Source organism: Microtus ochrogaster, chromosome 24, assembly GCF_000317375.1.
Source record: "Microtus ochrogaster isolate Prairie Vole_2 chromosome 24, MicOch1.0, whole genome shotgun sequence".
Taxonomy (NCBI): domain Eukaryota; kingdom Metazoa; phylum Chordata; class Mammalia; order Rodentia; family Cricetidae; genus Microtus; species Microtus ochrogaster.
In genome coordinates this window covers 32187767-32199126 of record NC_022024.1, presented here as the reverse complement: position 1 = coordinate 32199126, position 11360 = coordinate 32187767, and the positions used below count along the sequence as shown (strand labels likewise).

The 11360-nt window shown below is 45.4% G+C and overlaps 1 protein-coding gene across 7 annotated transcripts in view; it reads right to left on the bottom strand.

The window, feature by feature from the left end:
• The window catches only part of Ano4 (anoctamin 4), a 251949-nt gene extending 250505 nt beyond the window's left edge, over positions 1-1444 (bottom strand). For 2 of the 7 annotated variants that reach the window (XM_026784526.1, XM_026784525.1), the window contains exon 1: positions 1005-1444. The gene's annotated coding sequence lies outside the window, so the exon portion shown is untranslated. Of the gene's footprint in view, positions 1-189; positions 363-578; positions 678-1004 lie in introns of those variants that run through there. The other 5 variants (XM_026784527.1, XM_026784528.1, XM_026784523.1 and 2 more) reach the window with 4 other exon arrangements.
• Positions 1445-11360: the final 9916 nt, after the last annotated feature.

The window sequence follows — 11360 nt, the reverse complement described above, 5'->3', positions numbered from 1 at the left end:
AAAGACTTCTGCAGTGCCTAAGTTCAACAAGGTGAAACTCCAGGAATACTCTGGGTTTCCTTTGGGCTTCCTGAGGCACCCAGCAGCCGACTTTAAGTTTCAATACTCTCTACAGCCAATTTGGGAGGCCAGTTTGGAAAGGAGAGCACCGGTAAGCCTGCCTTGGCTTATTCCACCTGCCGTACACACCGTCTTCATAGGAAAGCTGACTGCTTTCTCTTGGGAAAGTCTAACCCTTCAAAAAGCTCCGAAGCTTCTCTCTCCCGGCAGGAAGGTGAAGCAACGTTGTCAACTCCGAAATAACGTTCTTCCCATCACTCCCCACTGTCCCTCCAAAGAAGCCACAGGGCGGTTTGCAGAACCCAGGGCTCTGAGACTCAAGCGATGAGGTCATGCGGTCTACGCGTCTTGCCTTGCCAGCCTTGCCAGCGCAGGATTCCTCTCCCTGCTAATGTGCCTGCCCAAGTTGTAAACCCCCCCGCAAGACACGGGGCCATTCTGGACCCACCGGCAGATGTTCAAAGCACAGCTGCCCATACACACTCTGACATAACTCACACGTGTGTGCTCATATTCACCCGGGGGAAGATGGAAGTCTGTGCAGTGTGGCAGGTCACCCCTGGTCCCTCCAGGCTCCGAGAGAGTGCCCCTTAGAACGCAGGGGAAATGTCTGGCCAGAATCTATCAGCCAGCCTGCACAGATTCCCCGTACACTGCTGCAGTTTGCTGGGGAGAACACATTTGCCTAGCTGCTTCTTCAAGGACAAAGAGAGCTAGCACTTATGTTTCCGTCACAGCCAGAGGGCTCAGGTTTATGAAGAAATAAATAAATCAAAGACAGACTACGCAGACAAATGACCCCAGGCATTTTAGTTCACTGGGTCGTCCAGAAAACGACCATGAGAACAGAAGAGAAGCAAAAGGAAGGTCACTAAGCCTAGCTGGGAAGAGAGGAAGCGATCCTTTCCCTGCAGCAGAACAGCTCATTCAATGCAAGCACTTACCATAAAAATAGAAAGAGTCAACAGAAGGAGAAGGGATCCTTCCTCGGTGTCTGTGGCAGACAGGAATTCGCAGCGAACCTCCAGGCCGGCAAAGTGACGAGAGGCAAGAGACCCTCCGCACGCAAGTCCTTTCCAGCCCCCCCTCCAGCCGGCATGCAGCTGTTTGTGCTGTAAAAGAACCCTGAGAAGTCTGGAACAGGACTCTCCGGAGAGAGCAAGCCGGAGTGAGAACAGCCAGCTGGGGCGAATTTCATCACAATCTCAGAGCATCACGCCCAGGACAGGTCCTCCCCACCGGGTGCAGGGGTGGCATGGGGGTTGGGGGGGGAGGACGACCAGGCTAGGCTTTGAGAAGCAACGTTTGGGTCGGGAAGAAGACTCTTTGGAGTGCAAGGAACTGCCGGTGAGCACATCAGTATTCCAGATCAGTTATTGCCAACAACCAATCAGCCCGGCTAGGGGCTGCTGTCAGTGTGACAAGAGAGGGTGCAGATGACAGCCTGTCCTGGGAGCTGCAGGACAGCTCCCTGCCAGCAACACACAGCAACACAAGTTTGGCAGGGTTGGCGGCTTGCCTTCTCCCCAGCCTCCATTAATATCTGCCTGTCAATTCCCAAAACCCCATAGTTAGGTTGGCCACTCAGCATCTTCCCAAGGCATCCCACATGAGTTCTATGGGAAGCCCAGTAAGTGGGGCACGGTGGCTCCTCACAAACCAGACAGCTCTGACGTGGACCCTCCATGAGGTCACCACGAGTTCAGGAGTGGCACTCTGGACCTGTGCCTCTCTATGGCTGAAGCAGAAGTTAAGGTGGCCAAGAAGAGGGCATTCCACATCGTGAACTTTGAAAAGGGTTAAATAAAGGTCTCTGCAGGAGTTTGGCCCTCCATCTTCGTTAATTTTCTGGGTAATGTTTGTACAAAAAATGTTGTTAAACATTTTTATAGTTTCTGGGAACAGTTCAGGTTTCTCTAATTCAGCCATGATTTAAGACAGGACATACATGCTCTAGGTAAGTAGTATTAATTTATACACATTGAAGTGAGACGGCACAATCTGTTAGCAGACAAGAGCCAAGGTCTTTACGATCAATGAGGAGTAATTCTAAACCTTTCCTATTTACCTTTCCTAAAAACCATTCCTATCACACCTAGAACGCTGGTAACATATACATTAAGCTGTGTTTGCGATGATTAAATTGGATCCGGAAGTGGTTTCTTAGGCTAAAGGTTAGTTGAATGAGATGCAGATTATTTCAACTTTGGAAGATGGTTTACGGGTCCCTCCTCATCCAAAGAACCAGTTCCCTCTTCCAGTCAGGAGTAAATAGGAAGGTGCCGGTCCTCTGTGTTTTATGTGACATTGGGTTTCTAATTTTAGGTCTGCTTTCACTCAGAGGTTGGACATTCTCCGGACAGTCTGTTATGCCATCTAACCATGGGCAAGCTACAGGCTGGTATGGAGAAACCTGAAAAAGAAGGGCTAGGCTCCAAGGAAGCAGTGAGCTGGGCACCAGCGTGAGTCACAGCAGGGGGCCATAAAAAACTTCCCCCTCCAAGACAAGTCTAGTAAAACGAGAGCCCTTACATGAGGAGGAAAAGGATGCTCGCCAGGGGAGTTGTGCGGACATTAAATAAGAGAAATCTGAGAGACCCAAATCCCAGCTCAGTTCAAATCAGCAACTGCAAAAAGACTATGTGCAAAGGGGGCAGAGGTGCCCCCTGCCTTCAAGGAGTTTACAGTCCAACAGGCAAATTTTAATATCCTAGAAAACATTCTTCTTAAGTGTTTTCCACGTGAACCAAGCTGTGAGGCTGACCTTCAGCCTCGAGGCTCTGAATTGGCCTTCTATGGCATTTTTCTATAGCCAAAGCTATCTGGGGAACATAAACACACAAATAATCTCCGTTGTATTTATTTGTGTGTGTGTGTGTGTGTGTGTGTGTGTGTGTGTGTGTGTGTGTGTGGTGTGTGGTGTGTGTGTATGGATGTGGTGGGGTAGGTTCGCGCAACTCCAGCCTCATGCACAGAGGATAGCTTGTGAGAGGCAGTTCTGTCCTTCCATGCCGATCCTGGGGATTGAACTCATGCTGTCAGGTTTTGCAGCAAGCCCCTTTGCTCCCCTGATTCATCTCTCTGGGCCACGTTTAAAACCTAGTGTTTGATGTGCTTCAGCTGAGTGTTTGCTTTGATGATCATCAGCAGCTCCTAATGTGACAATGACACGGTCAGCCTATCAAATCGTGTGTTTAAAGAGAGTATTACTTAAAGCTGCTGAATAATTGAGATTAATACTGTTTATAAAACAGACTCGATACCTTGACTGTGTAGGAGGATAATGGAGCATGACAAGGATTATGCTGCAGAAATACAAATTGTACGATAGATTAAATAATTGTACATCTATATGGCAATTGGGTGAATGAAAATGCCATTCTAGGAGCTCAAAAGTAATTAATTTTTCAAGTTTGGTCATTTCTTTATTCCTCTCTCTTCAAATGATGATAGAAATGCCTCGGTTTCAGACAGCGATAAATAACATTTAATTTTGCACTGTACAAACAAAAAATAAATAAATCAGTTAAACTCGGGGTATCACACTGTCTTTCTTGCCAGCACCAAACATATCACAGGTTCCCAAGAAACATCTGTTGGATGGCAATTTGATTGGTCAAGAATCTTGCTGAGTTTCTAAAAGTGCCCGATTTAATGTCTTAGTTTAAGGCTTCTAGATAAGTTGGATTTTCTATCGATAAATTGAATTTGTAACATCAGTTTAAGAAGGACAAAGATCGCTCTTTCAGGAAATCATCTCCCAGGAAGTTCACTGGCAATGCCTTATAAAGCCAGAAGATAAAAAAGAGGGGTCAATGTTAGTCTTTCAAAAACAGGATGGGCACGGAAAAGCTGGGGTCTACCTTTGGTAACCAGCTTAAGAAGTGAAAAAAAAAAGATTAATTTTACAAGGGTAGATGGCTGTATAATTCTGTGTATGTGTGTGTTTCCAATTTGTGTGTGTGTGAACACAGATGCCATGTACTGCAACATGCCTGAGGGTCAGCCTCAGATACGGTCCGCGGTCTACCTTATTTCAGACAGGCAATGTCTTTTTCCTGTTTTGGTTTTATTTCCTACCGTGTCTAGCAGGCTAACTTGCCTGATAGCTGCCCGGGATTCTCCTGTTTCCATACATACGTGCTGGGTTGACATACATTCCTGCTACACACCCAGTTTTACATATGAATTCAAACTCAGGTCCTCCCGGTGCTTTTACCCGCTGAGCCATTCGCCTGGACCCCCATTCCATGTTCATCATCAAACCCTAGTAAAGGAAATATGAGAATCAAAGAAATTTAAACACCATTTTATTAGCTGATGGTTTTGACAACTTACGATTTGCGTAAGGTAACTGTTACACCGAAAGGTCCCAGCCACCTTGCTAACCCAGCCTCATCCCGGGCTTTACTCTAGGGATGCACTGTGTCTCTCAGCCTGATGTGTGCACTCCTAACTGTGAGCCATGTGCACATAGGCTTGGTGAAAGCAGACTGCCTATGTGACCGATTAGATTGGCCTCAGAACACTTCCTCTGTTTCGTGGAAATACACTAAGCTGGACACAAAAGCCTCTGTGAATGTTTTCTGATTCCATCCAGGTGGCTGCAAAGGGGACCCTTCCCATCTGTCACCTCAATTTGAGTGACATTGGACTGAGACAGTCTAAGCTAAAGCAAAAAAAAAAAAAAGAATCATTTTACTTCAGAGATTAAATGTAAACCTTTCATGCAACATCAAAAAATGCTCATAGTTTAAAGAATAAACTATTTATATTTATTGGCTTGTGTTCCTCAGTTTTGACCCTACAGTTTCAGCCTGAGTCATCCTCAATTACTAGAAAACTAGAAGAAAAGAATATTCCGGGAAAGCATGGGATTGACACAGACATTAAAGCCCCGTTTCTAATATCTGAATTGTCCTTTCTGCTTCCTGTGGGAGGTCTGGAACACGCAGAGAGAAGAGGCTGACCTGCTAAGGGTCACTGACTGGCTGAGAATAATTTCCCAAAGGGCTTAGTAGGCGGGCCTTCAGATAGTCAACAACAGTCTCAAATACATAAGAGGCATTTGAGGCTCGTGGCTATAGCCAGAGCATCCAAGTCTTGAAAAATGTGTTTATTTTCTGCATTCCTCAAGCCAAAAGAATCCCCTGGGATTGTCAGAGATCAAACTGTAAAACCGAAAAAAAAATCCATGAAGATCACAGACTTCTCGCTTTTCCTCCTGTTTTTGAAGATAGCAAAGTAAATCAATACCTGAGCTAAAGAGTGATGGAGTTAGGCTGAGTCCACAGAAGACAATGAGATAGATGGGGGGGGGGGAGGGTATCCACACAGACATGCATGCCGGTGCATGCCTCTAAAATCTTCCTTAAACATCCGTATGCAATTAGTCCTTAGCTCTCAACACTGACAGTCAATCTGGGACACTAGTCTTTCTTCTAAGCCATTCAAATGACCTCCAGTCCCTCCCGTGTCATCCTCCCTATTACCACTAGCGTTTATTTTCTTCCTAAAATAGAAGCCTATGCAATCATGCCATTCTCTTGTCAAAAACCAGGGATGGTTCGACCAAAGGCAGTTGCTGTTGAATTTGAAAGAGAGGGCCCACTTGCGATGTGGCTTTGGTTTGCACGCCTGGTGTCCATTCCCACCATTATGCCCCCTACATTGTATGCTTTCATCATGTCCAATTGTTTACGATTTCTCAAAGATGCCACTTCCTTGGACTGTGGTAACCCTGCTCTCTTGAAACAGCCATCCTTACTTCTCTCCCTGGAAACACTCCATTCTTCATCCTTGGAGGCCCAGCTCGCGCTCATCGTCCTGATCAAGGCACCCCCTTGTCCAAGGGGACTTGATGACTTCTGTTCTTCCAGAATGCGTTTTTTTTCAGTCTGGTGTTACAACCACAAATAAATACATTGTACCTAAATTAGTGCCTTTGAAACAATGTATCGAGATCCTTTGATACCCTAAGTGTCCTAGGCACACTATTGCTCGATGAATGAATGACTGCCTCTTATGCCTCTTACAGTCAAAAGCACTTGGAAGAAAGCACAAGCCTATTTCCTGGAAGTCCGCAGGGCTACGGGCTCATTAGCTGTGTATAAATATCCCCTCCTTCAAATGGGAGTTTCTGTGGTTTAAGGAGGGGGGTCTTGGATTAGAACCAGAAGAGCCAAGTCCCAGCACTTAGCCTGTGCCACCTCAACCTCAAAGAGAATAAATTACATCCTAATACGTGAGGGCTTCTCTGAGCTATAAGCCCAGTACTAACTGGCAAATCGAGTTGTATAAACACATGATTGCAGACACACTGTCACCAGCGTCTGGCGATTGCTGTCGCCCCTAAGATGTCATCAGTCATCAGAAAATGTCTTCAGACAGTTATCCTAGGCAAGCCAGCCTAGAAGCCAGTGACTCAGCACCGAAGTCATTCCCAGTTCCTGACTTTCAGCCTGCTCCTCTAGACTTGGGCTGGAGACTCTCTGAAAGCTGGGGACTCAGATTCAACCTCTCTGTGTGGAGACCTGGTCTCTAAGACCCAAGCCCCTCATCTGGGAATTGAAAATAATAACATATACTTTGGTATATTGTCAAATGAGATGGGATATATAATACACATATCAATACATATTATTGTGTATAAGTATAATAATATACCCATACTTCCATTATATTGGTGAATCTGATAAGCATCCCATGATTGGCTTGGGAAAGGTAGTCCTTCCTTCCTAGTGCTAAGTATCTACATAAGGGCCAGCCCTCACCCTTTTTTCCTGAACTTGCCAAAAGTCTGTTTCCTCTGCCTGGAACCACTCTGCCCAAGACCCTGCGGGGTCTCTCCATCCGAAAGTCTTCACTGACAACACTAGTCATTATTCTCTCTGTTTATCTTATACCGTTTGTCTAACAAATTTATTTATTTGATGACTTGTTTCTTGTTCATCCTCTGGGCCTCACCGCATGCTCTCCTGGAGTGAGGACCACTTGCTTCATGCTCCTTACTAACGGAAATATAATATAGTTACTAACTAAAATATAATGCATCCTCAATATACATTCCCTGAACATTTATAGCATGACTAGCATTTGCAAAAGTGTTTCCTGTCCGCTTAAGAGCTGTAGGAAGTTCAAATTACCTCTGACTATTGAACAGATATAAAATATTGGAAGTCGCTTCATAAAAAAATAAAACCCAGGACAGGGCCACAATGCTCAAGTTCGCGCAGGCATTTAATAATTTCTGACACTTATCAAAAATATTAAAATGCCATCCAGAGATCGGAGGACTTGACCAACATGGTGGCAATCCCGAGCTCTAAAGGAACATAAACCGTCAAGCACAACCCACTGCCTCCCACCTGTGTCACTGAAGCACTGGGCAGATGCTTAGCCGCTGCCTAATAAATCAGCTGTTTCCTGGATTCTTAGTCCACATTTTCCTTCTCTTATTTTATGCTAAAATTGTCCTGGCCCCCGCCTATCCTGGGAAGGAATGTGTATGGTCCTTGATCTCTGAAGTATCAACTAGAACAAACAGTTTGGGGGAGTCCAGCGAGCTGGGCTATTTTTCTTTCCTCCCAGGGGGTTACTGCAGAGGCAAGCTAGACAAAACCCTCCAGGGCCTGATCATAACATCCCTGCTCCTGATTAGCTCAGCCTTACAGGAGGCCTAATAAATAAATAACCACAGCGATCCTGTATAATGTATGAAGGCTACTTGCCCATGGTCATTTCAATTAGAATATTTTCAATTAGCAATAGCAAGGTGATTTACCAAACAGGCAGATGAACTTACTTTTCATTACAGGAAATAGAAAAAAAAAAAAAGAGAGAAGGTTTTGGTTCTTTTTTTTTTCTTAAAAAGATAAAGGCTCCCTAAACAGAATACAAAACCATCTTTTTCTCCCAAATTTGTTCTCTCTGACTTTCCTTTTTTTCATTTATATGCATCGTGATGGGCTCTACTACCTAAAGAAAGTGACCTCGGTTGAACTCAACTCTTCCATGAGTAACTGTTTTAGCCTCACTGTCCATATCCCTTCCTAAACATCTCTCTCTCTCTTTCTTCCCTCCTCCCCCATCCTTCCCACGAAGCCATTGCTACCTAGCTACCAGTTTCCCTGGCTTGAGCCTCACTCTGCGCTATCAACGCTGGTACTGCTATCTGTGCAGTCTGGGACAGACACCGCCACATCTTCCCTTGCGCAACTCTCCCTGTTTCTTCCTTCTCCAAGGATGCTCCTGGTCCCAGCATGCCTGTGACTCCTCTCCTCCCCTTCCTGTGGCCATCATGCCTCAGTAGTCACATCCTGACATCCAGTGACCTGGGACATTCTCTGACTTCTCCTCGTCCCTGGGAAATCTTATTTTCCAAGACCCAGTTCAACCGTTTCTAGACCCCATTTAAAGGATTCCCTGATACTCCTCCCACATCTGAAGACATGAAGTCATCCCAGATTTTGGCACTAACTGTATAGTAGTATAACTGCTGCAAGGGATAGAAGAACATGCTGTAATCTCAGCACTCAGGAGGCTGAGGCAGGAGGACGGTTGCCAGTTCTTGGTCAGCCTGGACTGCAGAGTGAGATCCTGCCTCAAAAACAGACAAGATCACAGAGGGGCCTCAGTATGTGCTTCCTACAAGGAAGTCCCAGCCTTATTCATCTTCAATCCCCCTCCCCGAAAAGGAACTTTCTCTGGAAGCACTTAAATAAATGGATATAAAAAGCCCTGGCGGTTCTCAGAGTATCTGGCTCCCTTGTTAGATTGCATATCTTCTGAGAGCTAAAAGAGAATCTTACCTGCCTTTCCAACCACTCAACTCATTATGATACTTAGAACATATGGGTACTTAATGCATACGTGTGGAATTTCTTTGCGTATGATCGGCCAAAAGAGAAAAGAAATTGGCTCCATGGATTAAAAAGAAAAAAAATAAATTACTCTCTGAACTGATTCTAATTAGCTCATTTTTTTTAAAATTAAAATTTCTCATTTTTCTCCTTTGTAAAACACCATAGGCATTAGTTCATAAGGATACTTCCTCGGAAGCTTTTGGCTTTCTAGGCTAGCCCAACGAATGGAGGCCCCTCAGGGCTAATGAGACACTGCACACATGCCTTCTGCTTTGAACCGCCTGGTGGAGGAAACGATACGGACTCTGGCAGGAAGAAATTCTTAGAGAGATCTTACGACTATCTAAGTTGAGAGTGGAGAGAGTCCCACCTTCTAGAGAAGAGAATTTCACTCTCAATGTTCCTGGGCAGCCAGCGATTTCCCATTATATGAGACGCTGTGGCTATAGGTGTGGCTTTGGGAAACAGGACACTATCTGAGTGTCCAACGGACTCCCCACAACAGCCTCGGGGTTACATAATTTCCTCCCCTCTTCTCCCTACCTCTCAGGAAACAAGCTGCCCTGGATCCAAAGAACTGGAGAAAATAAATCTCACATGCACAAAGTTGTCTGTAACAGCTATTAGTACATAAAGAATGGTTTAATGTTAGTCTGGTTAAATTCACCAGCCAGGAAACCCACCCTTTAGATGGCAGAGCCCTCACTAAAGAAGCTGATGGCCAGGAGCTGAAGTATACCTGCTTCCCTATTCTTCCAGCATTGCTGGCACACAGCCAAAAACTTGGGGGTGAACTGTGACATTGTTGTTAGCCAGGTGGCTTTCCGGTCTCCACTGTCAACTGCTCAGCAACCAATTTCAGTTCTGCTATTTGAACCAGGAGGTAATAGCAGAGCCAACATTTTAAAGGCCCATGATATGCTCAAGTTTTGATAAAAATTAAATTAGTTCATATACCAAGCATTCCATACCTTTAGAGGGATCTTTCTCGACTTATGAGTTTGTAGAAGTCCTTTGAACCCCTAACATAAGCACACCTGCATTGCAGGTAAGGGTAAGAGATGGTGCAGCCATTTGCAAGACAGTTTGACGGCTTCTTACAAACTGAACATGCTCTTATCATAAGGCCCAGTGGTCATGTGCCTTAGTATTTACCCAAATGAGCTGAAAACAGATCCTCACAAAACTTGCGCGTGCATGTTGACAGCGGCTTTATTCATAATTGCTATAACTTCCACGGAACCAAGATGCTCTTCTGGAAATGGATAAATAAAACTGCACATCAAGACAACAGAGTAATATTCTGATATATATATATGCCATTGAGCTACAAAAACCTGTGCAGAGAGATCTTAAATTTATATTACCAAACAAAGAAACCAATGCGAAAAGGCTGTATACTGTTTAATCCCAACTATGAAAACAATAATACCAACAGTTGCTAAGGACTAGGCGAGGGGTGAACAGGCAGGACACAGAAGATTTTTAAGTCGTTGGAACCATTCTGGGTGATATCACAGTGATAGGCACTGTGTCTCTAAAGCTCATCCAAACTCATGGATGGTGTACTACAAAGAGCCAAGGCTGATGGTTCCAGCGAGTTGAGTTGCGACACCAGAGCCAATCTGATGCGGAAGCATTGATGGAGAAACTGCGAGGCCGTAGATGAGTAACTATTCAGCTTTGCTGTGAACCAAACCGGTTCTAAAATTAAAGTCCAGGGGCTGGAGAGATGGCTTAGAGGCTAAAATCACCCGTCACGCAATCGTGAGAGCCACTTGGATCCTAGAACCTGTGTAGCGAGTCAGGCATCCTGCAAAGACCTTTAACTCCAACCCTCAAGCAAGCTGATATCCTCTTGGGATTTCACATCGCATCTCCGCCCCACCCATTGTGTGTGAGCATGCGCATGCTCATACAAGCAATTTCGGTTGTCTCGTGAAGCATATACAACTGGAAACACAGAAGGTTCCAGAGAGGAAGTGGAGGGGGGAGGAGGAGAAGAGGGGAGTGAGGAAGGGAAAAGGAGGAAGGAGGAGACAGAGGAAGAGGATGGAAGGGGAAGAGAAGAAAGAGGAGGGAGAAAGAGAGCAGAGGAGGGAGGAAGAGATGGGCAAAAGGGGAGGAGGAGGAGGAGGAGGAGGAAGAAAAAAGGAGAAGGGTAGGAAGAAGAGGGAAAAGAGAGGGAGGGAGGAGGGTTAAAAAAAAAATTCTCTTTTCCTCCAGATAGTAAGGGACGGTCTAGCAGCTCACTGAGGCGGTCAGCTCTGTTTCAGACCTCCACAGACTGTGACTACAAGGGAAATGGAACGCTGTGGGGATACGGTTCCTTTGTCGCAGCCCAACAAACCACAAAGGGCGCACAGTGAATTCTATGAAGACCATTCTAACCGCAACGGAACCGATGGGTAGGAAATGGCTACCCAGAGGAGGGAA